The sequence below is a fragment of the Glandiceps talaboti genome, chromosome 12 (assembly GCF_964340395.1).
Source record: "Glandiceps talaboti chromosome 12, keGlaTala1.1, whole genome shotgun sequence".
Taxonomy (NCBI): Eukaryota; Metazoa; Hemichordata; class Enteropneusta; family Spengelidae; genus Glandiceps; species Glandiceps talaboti.
Genome location: NC_135560.1, coordinates 20,064,676 through 20,076,674, shown reverse-complemented (window position 1 = coordinate 20,076,674; position 11,999 = coordinate 20,064,676).

Here is an 11,999-nt window from a genome sequence, read left to right as displayed (position 1 = left end):
TGTTATGCAGGAAAGTAAGGCAGCACTTTTACATCTCTCAGAACAATTTAGTAAAAATGATATGCATACACATAATGTAGACAATAGTAGCATGCATGTATATCAAATGATATATTTTATCTCACTATGAAACAACCAAACATCATTGTCACAAATCCAAAGTCTGATTATACAAGACAAAATATATTATTTTGTATGTGTGTACTATCACATCAGTGTCTACTGTGATTATAACTTATAAGTCATTATGAAACTCTCTTGTCAGCAATGTAAAACATATTGTGCTACCAAGTTGACTCACTACATTAAACTTACCTGTCAGTAGTATTACAAAATTAGTCTCTCAATATTATGACAGAACCCCATGATGCGTGAGTGCAAGTGTGGCATAAACGGGGTATTTGTAAGAGTGCTTGCAGTGTTCTCTGAGGCAGTACTTTCATGAACATAGCAAAAGAAAGTGCATCAGAAAACATTGCAGGCATGAGTGAAAATACCATCAAGTACCCACACTGGAACTTGCACAGCATGGGGTTCTGTTATTATTACAGATGTTTATCCAAAACAACAAATTTCTGTAAAAAAAAGAACACAATATGCGATGACATGCTTTCAAGTAGAATGAACGATCAGGTCCAGATTTGCATATCATTTGCATGCAGGTATACAATAATGTTTTCAGTGCAAATACCACTAGTATGCTCATGCACCATGCAAATCATCTCTGGTACATATGTAATAATGCTAAAATCAATGCAGGGGTAAACTGTCTTGGTTTCACATTTTCACTAGTTTGGTTCTTTGTATGGCAAGATTTGTCTTTCAGTTTTTTGCCAGTCTGTAGAATCAATTTTATCCTCAGCTCTTCTGAATGAAACGGCAACTCGTTATTTCCAATATTGTAGTTCCTTTAACAGCTACATTAAATTACAGGGTCTGGAGTTCATTCTCCTCGGACCAAGTCCAAATGAATCAGCGGTGAAAGCAACACCAAGTGATGAATGGGATAGCGATGATGAAAATGATGAGTTAGTTGAAGACGATGATGAAGATGATGATGATGATGATAATGTTGAAAATGAAGACACTGTGCAAAGATGAAGAAATAGATGTGAGACAAGAAAGTCCTTGAGACACTAGACTATAAACATGATTATGTCACACTTGCACAGTTAGAACTATGAGGGGGTGTGTCTCTTTTGTTATTTACAATATGTGACTACAGTTTTAACTGTTTGTGTATTTGTTTTGTTTATTTTCAGTATATTAGAGCTGTTTGTATCTTGAAAGGGAAAGGATACCTTGTGACTTCACTATTTGGATATTAAACAAGAAAACACATTGGTTTCATTCACTTTCATTTATCTTTATGGAGTTGGCATCAGTCCGAATATAGTCAATTTAATGTATGTGTCTTGCAAGTGAACTTCTTCCATTAAACAACTGCCTGTATTATCATACAATTACAATTTAACATTGCCTACGAAGACTCATCCGTCACGTCATGGATGAAACCAGTGCTTTTTATCCCATTTAACATTCAATATTTTATTAAACATAATGAATTCACAAGGTGTCATTTCCCATTAATTTGATGAATTTGTCCTGAAATGTTTTAAAGAGCTACATTGACACTGCTTAGTGTTTGTTGTATCTACATTACTGGATATATGACACTGCTTAGTGTTTGTTGTATCTACATTGCTGGATATATGACACTGCTTAGTGTTTGTTGTATCTACATTGCTGGATATATGACACTGCTTAGTGTTTGTTGTATCTACATTACTGGATATATAACACTGCTTAGTGTTTGTTGTATCTACATTGCTGGATATATAACACTGCTTAGTGTTTGTTGTATCTACATTGCTGGATATATGACACTGTTTAGTGTTTGTTGTATCTACATTGCTGGATATATGACACTGCTTAGTGTTTGTTGTATCTACATTGCTGGATATATGACACTGCTTAGTGTTTGTTGTATCTACATTGCTGGATATATAACACTGCTTAGTGTTTGTTGTATCTACATTGCTGGATATATAACACTGTTTAGTGTTTGTTGTATCTACATACTGGATATATAACACTGCTTAGTGTTTGTTGTATCTACATTGCTGGATATATGACACTGTTTAGTGTTTGTTGTATCTACATTACTGGATATATGACACTGCTTAGTGTTTGTTGTATCTACATTGCTGGATATATGACAATGTTTAGTGTTTGTTGTATCTACATTGCTGGATATATGACACTGTTTAGTGTTTGTTGTATCTACATTGCTGGATATATGACACTGCCTAGTGTTTGTTGTATCTACATTGCTGGATATATGACACTGTTTAGTGTTTGTTGTATCTACATTACTGGATATATAACACTGCTTAGTGTTTGTTGTATCTACATTGCTGGATATATGACACTGTTTAGTGTTTGTTGTATCTACATTGCTGGATATATGACACTGCTTAGTGTTTGTTGTATCTACATTGCTGGATATATGACAATGTTTAGTGTTTGTTGTATCTACATTGCTGGATATATGACACTGTTTAGTGTTTGTTGTATCTACATTGCTGGATATATGACACTGCTTAGTGTTTGTTGTATCTACATTGCTGGATATATGACACTGTTTAGTGTTTGTTGTATCTACATTGCTGGATATATGACACTGTTTAGTGTTTGTTGTATCTACATTGCTGGATATATGACACTGCCTAGTGTTTGTTGTATCTACATTACTGGATATATGACACTGCTTAGTGTTTGTTGTATCTACATTGCTGGATATATGACACTGCCTAGTGTTTGTTGTATCTACATTACTGGATATATAACACTGCTTAGTGTTTGTTGTATCTACATTACTGGATATATGACACTGCCTAGTGTTTGTTGTATCTACATTACTGGATATATAACACTGCTTAGTGTTTGTTGTATCTACATTACTGGATATATGACACTGCTTAGTGTTTGTTGTATCTACATTACTGGATATATAACACTGTTTAGTGTTTGTTGTATCTACATTACTGGATATATAACACTGCTTAGTGTTTGTTGTATCTACATTACTGGATATATGACACTGTTTAGTGTTTGTTGTATCTACATTGCTGGATATATGACACTGCTTAGTGTTTGTTGTATCTACATTACTGGATATATGACACTGCTTAGTGTTTGTTGTATCTACATTGCTGGATATATAACACTGCTTAGTGTTTGTTGTATCTACATTGCTGGATATATAACACTGCTTAGTGTTTGTTGTATCTACATTGCTGGATATATGACACTGCTTAGTGTTTGTTGTATCTACATTACTGGATATATGACACTGTTTAGTGTTTGTTGTATCTACATTACTGGATATATGACACTGCTTAGTGTTTGTTGTATCTACATTGCTGGATATATGACACTGCTCAGTGTTTGTTGTATCTACATTGCTGGATATATAACACTGCTTAGTGTTTGTTGTATCTACATTGCTGGATATATGACACTGTTTAGTGTTTGTTGTATCTACATTGCTGGATATATAACACTGCTTAGTGTTTGTTGTATCTACATTGCTGGATATATAACACTGCTTAGTGTTTGTTGTATGGTAGAATAAGTGATAACATAGCCATAAATCCAGCAATGTAAATTGTTTTATACTGAAATCTTAGTTTTATACGAAGTCACATAATTGCAACCCTTGTTGTATGCATGTAATGTTTACATTTGTAATAATTGACAAAAACAAAACCTGTGATGAGGTATGTTGTATGTCAATCTAATTAAGTATGGGATGTTTGACTGACCATTCACAGATTGATGACTACCTACATAGGGTATTGATGAAATTGTCTTGTTTTTTGGTGTTTATTACAAAGGCAGCCTTGTGTACATAACTTTGCAAATATTTTGTGAAAAGAGCACATACATTTTTCCATAAATGTAGAATTTGGAAAAAGAAATATCAGTTTCATAAAATTCCAAAGCTTGAAGTTTTATCTGTTGTTGACAATTCAAATGTATTTGTAAATGTAGAACTTGCATCTGGGAGTTTGTCAGTTTTGATAATGTATTTTATAAACTCTTTTCAGAGGTCTCTAGCTTGTTATTAGAGTTGATTGACAATTTTTGTCAAACTGTGGAATTCCATAGTATTGTGAGAAATACTATAAAAGTGAACTGTAAAAAAGCACTGAACACCAACTCGAATTTATGTCATTCATTCCTATAAAAAACCAGCATGCAAACCTTGGATCTGTACTTTGAAAGATTGCCAAATAAAGCAAACAGTATCTATGTCTGGGCTAAACCCCTTGAGTGTGACTTTGCAATGATGCTACCTTTGGTTGCTTTTGATAAAGAGTAGCCCAAGGTTCTAACAGCTAACATACATACATACATACATACATACATACATACATACATACATACATACATACATACATACATACATACATACACCTGTCCATTCATTCAGTCAATCAAAAAATGTTGACAGAAAAGAAGACATATTTTTTTCTGATAATATGTTAAAAACATTAAATGGAATCTTTAATACTAATCTACTTTTCAGATATTTTCATTGTTTTTTTAACAAAGCACATAAATTTGGAAAGCATCAATCCAACAAATATTTCTGGAAGACCATTGGATGAATTCAAACAAGATAATAATTATACATTGTCTATTGCAAGTTTAGCAAGATTTTGAGGCAGGTTTATCTAGCAAGTAAACCCCCACCCCCACCCCCATTAGTTGATAAGAATGTCCTTATCTCGAATTTGGATGACTGGCCATATCATACTCTGAAGTTCTTGGACCATGACTGTTTTCAACAGCACCATACTGGTGTTGATCAAAGTCACCTTCCACAATTCTATCAATACCATCTTCACTTATCAATCTGTCTTTGTCTATGTCTTGTTTCTCCCTTCTCCACAGTATAAGTCGATATATAAAAACTGCCAGGAAAGCCTCGGCTAATAAAAACAATCCATAACCCAAGGGAACTGTTAGCATCTGAAGGACGTTGGGTTGATGTTGATAAGACAATGTAATCACACCAAAGGCTAGTCCCACATTCTGACAACCAGTTTCTATAGCAACAGCTATACGTTTGTCTGTCTTGATTTTTCCTATAGTTGACAGTATAAAGCCGAATGAAAAGGCAGCAATAGGAAGTGTTGCACAGATGATGTAAATTTGCCAATGTTTGCTATATATCTCTGGGGTCAGGATGGATTTCTGTAGTATATATGTTACTATTCCAATGGCGCCAATAACACTAAAAATCTGTGAATATAGAAATATACAGTTATATTGTTATTCTCCAAATGATGTCATCATTAGTTTGAGTCAAATAAATCTATCTTAGTGAAAAGATAAGAATGTATGTATTACTATTATACTATAGTACTGCTAACAAAGATTGTTGTAGTGCACAAACCTAAAATAGACAGATGGATTGATCTTGAATGAATGGATAGCTAAATGGATGGATGGATAGACTAAGAGGGATGGATAGATTGACATAGATAGATAGATTTAGATAGATTAGATAGATGTCCTTGGATGTTACATAAAATGCTACTTGAAAGATAGATAGATAGATACATAGATACATAGATTTAGATAGATAGATAGATAGATAGATAGATAGATAGATAGATGTCCTTGGATGTTACATAAAATACTACTTGATAGATATGTGAAAAGTCTTACTTTCTCTATAATCTTTGCTACACGATCTGCCTTCCATCGAATCAATATACCAACAGTGACCGGAATGAGAATAAGAAGTACGGTCAATCCTATTTCTTTGTATGGAACGGCAATGGAGTTCTGTTGATGCCATATTTTAGTATATATAGTAATCAGAATTGGTAATGCCATGATTGAAAGAACGGTCGATGTTGACGTTAAACATATGCTGTGTGCAGAAATAAAAACATTCACGTCAACTGTTGTGGGACAAATTGTTTCTCCCAAAGGCATTTAGACTTACAATTCGTCAACAAGTGAAAGTACTATCACATGTGTATGCCTTTAAAAGTGTGCCTTTACGAGTCACTTGCAACAAGTAAGTCTAATTCTGCAAACTTTAAATTACATTTAGTACTTCTAGTTTTAGACAATACAATCGTATTATTGCTTAGATTGCCGTTTTCTTAGGAAAATATCATACAAATCCTGCTGATACAATTGTATCAATCTCTATACTAGTAGAAATACTCTTTTCTCCTTTAATACAGGTAGGAATATATACTAGTAGTCAAAATGTTGTTATATTTAGTCTGTAGACCTGGAAAACAACAATCTATGAAATATTACACGCCCCTATGATTAGTATTACACACGGCGACACAATAAATAAAAAAATAACATGCGGGTAACGAAAGGTTTCTATAAGCACTGACATCTCACTTTGAAATTACTACCTATAGTAAAATTTGCACTAACACAGAATAATTTGTTCGTGGTTCGTTCATCTACTGAAATTGTTAACATACAACGTAATACAGTGATTGGCTTCTATTTCATAAAAGCAAGAGTCGCTAATCATATGTTTTCATTTCTCATTTCACAATCTATGCATTCGAGCAATTTTTAAATTGACGAACTCTTCCTCTATCATTTAATATTTATATAAATATATATATAACTCGGTTAGTATCAATCTGCTAAGACAGTGCTCTATACCGCAGTGGCAGAGCGTAATAGTTTTGGTAGTACTGGAACTCTTTCTTGGTTGTAACTCGGAGTTTCACGCATTGCGCGATCATCAGTTGTTACAACCAAGAAAGAGTTCCAGTACTACCAAAACTATATATATATATATATATATATATATATATATATATATATATATATATATATATATATATATATATATATATATATATATATATATATATATATATATATATATATATATATATATATATATATATATATATATATATATATATATATATATATATATATATATATATATATATATATATATATATATATATATATATATATATATATATATATATATATATATATATATATATATATATATATATATATATATATATGCTAAACCTACCTCAGAGAAACGTCGCCTTTGGCTAAATAACAAAATATATTAGAAAAAGCACCCCCGGGGCAAGAAGCTATGATGACAGTTCCAAGGGCATAGGGAAATGTCAAATCAAAAGTGAACGAGAAGAGAACACCAACGGTCGGCATCAATATGAACTGTACAATTGCGGCGATTGCTATCGGTAACGGTCTCTTCAAGTTATCCCAAAGCTGTCGAGCATCCGTCGTACAGCCCATACTTAGCATGATTGAAACTATTATGATAATGATGAAAATTTGCTCAAATGCCGGAGTACGATAAACTATCGATGAAATAGTATCTGTTGTATTCGCCATGGTTTCCGTAAACAGTAAGGTTTCTTGGGTGACGTTTGCACTTAGTTCGTCCATAGTTTCAAAAGCCAATCTGTAATCGATGAAGAGATATGTGTCAGTTTTGAAGGATAGATAAGGAGATACCAATATACAGAATATACCATTCAAAGAAAAGTTTATGTATTTTATAATATTATACATTGTTCAAATAATAGAATTTTTCATCCGAAAGGTTTATAGTATTGAAACAACATGTTAAGTGTTGTCATTCATGAATGTTCTCGGTCAAAATTTATTATGAATATCTCATCTCTAATAAGTCAGGGGAGTGTTGTATTGTAATCTGAATACAGACAAGTTACAACACACGCGAGTTGATCATTAGGCCTAATAAATTCAGATTTTAACTGAATGCCTTCCGTAAGGATGATATTAAGTTTTTTGTTCCTACACATAATAATTGCTGGAATGACTTTGTGATATCAATCTATTTACGTAGTGGAATAGGTGTAATGGTTTTTGAAATGAAACTATTCAAATTTACAGGGATACGCGTACATACAGACAGACATACGTACATTTACCCATGCATATACAGAGCAAATATATGGATTGCTATTGGTATTATTTGAACATAATGATTTTTAGCTCTATATCTGTGATTTTGAAGTCCCGGTAAAAGTTAGTTGTCGAAAAAGTTGTTCAAATGTCCGCTACCTCTTCTCACTCAGTACAGGAAAGCTTGACTCGACTTCACTCCGCCTTCGCGGTCCCCTACAACATACTCGCGATATGTACACTAGTTTCCACGGAAAATAATAAACACAATTAAAACCGTCGTAACATCGCTATAGTACGCAGAAAGTTTACATACTTTATGGTAAGCATGATACCGATCTATAATTTGATTAGAATACAACTCGTTTATGGCGGCAATACCATTTAATGTAACACTCGGTTCAAGAATTTCGCGATGTACGCCACAATGAGGTGAATTTGTTGGTTCCGTTTCTCAAAATATAAAATTCTGATCTGGACAGAAACAGCTAGGTGTGGTTGGGTAACCGGAACCAAACAATTATTTTCTAGGCCTGATTAGTTACAGTATACCACATTTCTGCAGGTATTTCTATTCCGATCGTAACGGAAATAGAATGAACCAGAAAACTATCAATATTGGTGAGTCAGCCACAAGTATAGTGTACATATCATTTAGACATACTACAACAAATATACATATATATATATATATAATGTGAAAATAATTTATTTGCTTGAGATATTTATTAAAACAGTCAATCTATATATATTTAGACTCTTCGATAAAAAATAATTGAAAATGAAACAATTTAAAGCTAGATGACGGCATGGAGAACTTACTGTTGTTATATTTCACAAATAAAAACGATTTAATATTCATCACATTTCATTTCATCATTGGAACATGTTGAAAGACGTTGCGCGTTGTACAATAGACAGTTACATAAGCGCAGTGGTACATGGTATGTCTCACAACAACATACGACCTTTATACAGACTAATCACCATCGCGTAAAGTATTGCGAATTCAAGAATCATTTTTGTGTGTGTGTTTATGACAGTATATGAGTACATTATATACCTCTAGAGGTTGAATCTTGTGGTTTAAATTGTCGAATGTAACAACCTACTAGTAAACAGTCATTACCTTACATTTTTAAAACTGTAATCATAATCAATAGGTGAACAATATTTGTCGACAATATAATGCAAAGTTTTCATTCAATAGGGATGCCTTCTCTTACTGCATTGAATTGTGTTTGTCAATACGATAAAACAGTAACACATACCATATTGCTTGCTTCAGTATAGCGGCAATGTGCTATTTATAAATATATTTACATGAACAGCAATGTCGAGCTGAGTACAGCTCGTGACTATTATAAATACATATGAGTGTATACAGTCAAATTCTCAATAGTGTTGGCAATATAAACGTTATGTTAATCAAGGCTATCAGTACAATTATAATAAGTTGAAACTCAACTGTGTAAAAGTCGGGAATGGATTTATCACAAACATACCAATCGGTCAGAGTGTGGTCCAGAATGAACTGTGGATAAGTCTATCTGTTCTCGATGACAGTGAGTGTGAAAGGGCCAGTCGGTTGAGCTTATTATATAAGCGGAAACAACACCTAGATCTTTCAGGCTATAGTCGACAGTGAATGTGACGTGTACTTACTTTAAATTTGTTTTACAGTCCCTGTCTTGACTGAGTTGTGGTGTGGTTTCTGTCCAACTCTACAGAGTACAATCACAATTACGTACCACTGTTACCGGTATATATACAATACATTGTATTGGTAGACATGACGTCACGTGGATTGTTAAAGGGCAGGTAACTTTTCGATTAAAAGTGTGAACGCCCCGGGGTGCATGCTGGAGGGGTGTTCATTATGTATAAAGGGTGTGAAGAAGACTTTGATTGTATACTATGTTATCTTCCTCGGTCTAGGCTCGGAGTTATTAGAACCAATTCAAAATGTACAGGTAATAAAGTATCTTCTATATTAGTTAATTGAGACTATATTTTTGAAAGTATTCAACATCAGATTATCAAAATAATGATCAAAGCGGATTTGAAACTTATTCTTGAATTATGTATAATGAAAGTGGATGACGAATTTTTCATCTCATTGCAATATTGTGTCTTCCTTTACATGTAATAGTAATAAGCCTAAACGGTAAAATAATGACACGTGCGCGTCATACATAACGAAATGATGATGATCTGTATTAGCTTTTCACTGAGAATTACTTGTACCTGGAATTTGATGTCCTTATATGTTATAAGGTCCACCACTATCACTTCCGACCAAATAATAACGCTCCTGCTATGAAGATATCCTCCTCATGATTTTAGACGATATTTTTGCGTGTATTCAACATCAACCAAACTGTCAAGATTATTCTCAACACGTTTGGACGTGAAAGAAATTTGGAATTTATCACGTAATAGTTGAAAAAAAGTCACTTTCTTTGTATTGCCAATAGCAACAGGTGCCCATGACCCAACTATTTAAAATCACATTTTAAAAGTTTCTAGAAGGGATTTTTGATAATTTAAGCTAAATAAATATTTGCATATCATACGCCGAAAGTTACCGAACGAAACGTGATTTGCTCTTCGGGAACAATCGGTCGTTGCTTCTTTGTTTGGTGTTGCTGTGGAAAGCAAGGACCGATGGTTCCCGAAGAGCAAATCACGATTCACTCGGTAACTTTCGGCGTATGTTTGAACAAAAGAGACCCTTGCAAACTTCAAGAGACGATTACAGAGCTTGTAATCCCCGTATGAACACCTCGGAACCATACCCGATACCTCTAGACTTCTATCTTTTATGTGGTGCTAGCTGATACCCGTAATTTTCTATTTCATCGCCTCATGAATAAAAAAATCAGAATGTCTTAAAAATTTGTCACGATTAGAAACCAAAGCATGAGGGCGCCCATTACGACATACTATAAGTTGACCCGCGGGCCGGACTGGGTTGATTCTGGGATCACCTGTTATCATTAGCATTACAAAGAAACTGACATTTTTCACCTGTTACGTGATAAGTAATTTTCCCTGTGCCCATGGCCCTAGTAAATAATATTTTACAAGTTTTCAATGCAGAAATATAAAAGTTAGAATTCATTTTTGATAATTTGAGATAAATATATATCTGTGATTGGAAATTATTCAATGAAATACAAATATGAATATAAGGTAGATGGCAGTATACATCATGAAAGCCCATTCCTTCACAGAGGAAAAAAAAAAGAAGAAAAAAAGAGAAAAAAAAAGGGCGGCCAATAATGTGTTTGTATGCATTGGCCGTGATTGGGTGCCCTTGTACATCGGTCTCTAATCATGATAAGTTTTTAAGACATTCTGATTTTTTAAATTCATGAGGCGTTGAACTTGTGGGTATCAGTTAGCACCACAGAAAAGGTAGAAGCCTGGAGGTAATGGGTATGGGTTTCCGAGGTGTTCATAGAAGGATTACAAACTCTATAATCATCTCTTGTAGTGTGTACTAAGATGCATAAAAATTATCTTTACTTAGTACACCAATTCATTTCCATATCTACCACAGAAAAAGACTCCAATAGACATAGTCATTTTGTAACTTTATTTGAAATTTTACTTTCTATGTACATAATTAATATTTATGAATAGGACATCATTGACATGTTATCAGTTGCCACACTACCTGTACATCTAGAATACACCCTACTAATAAATACAATGTGACTCATCTCAATTTCACTTAGCCAACATAAGAAATATTATATTTCACAAATATTCATTCTTTCAAAGCAGTGTGTGTGTGTGCATTTTATTCAGGTGGCTGTACTTAATTCTGTTTCTCAAGAAACAACCAACTCTATATTCTTCAGTCTGGCAAAATAATAATTTTTGAAAAATGACACCCTCTATGGCAGGATAACAGTGTATGTCCGAGAGGGTCAGATGACAGCCAGATTAGCACATATCTGAGTGAAAATTATTAATTCTTAAAAGTAACTTAAAACAAATGGGTCAAA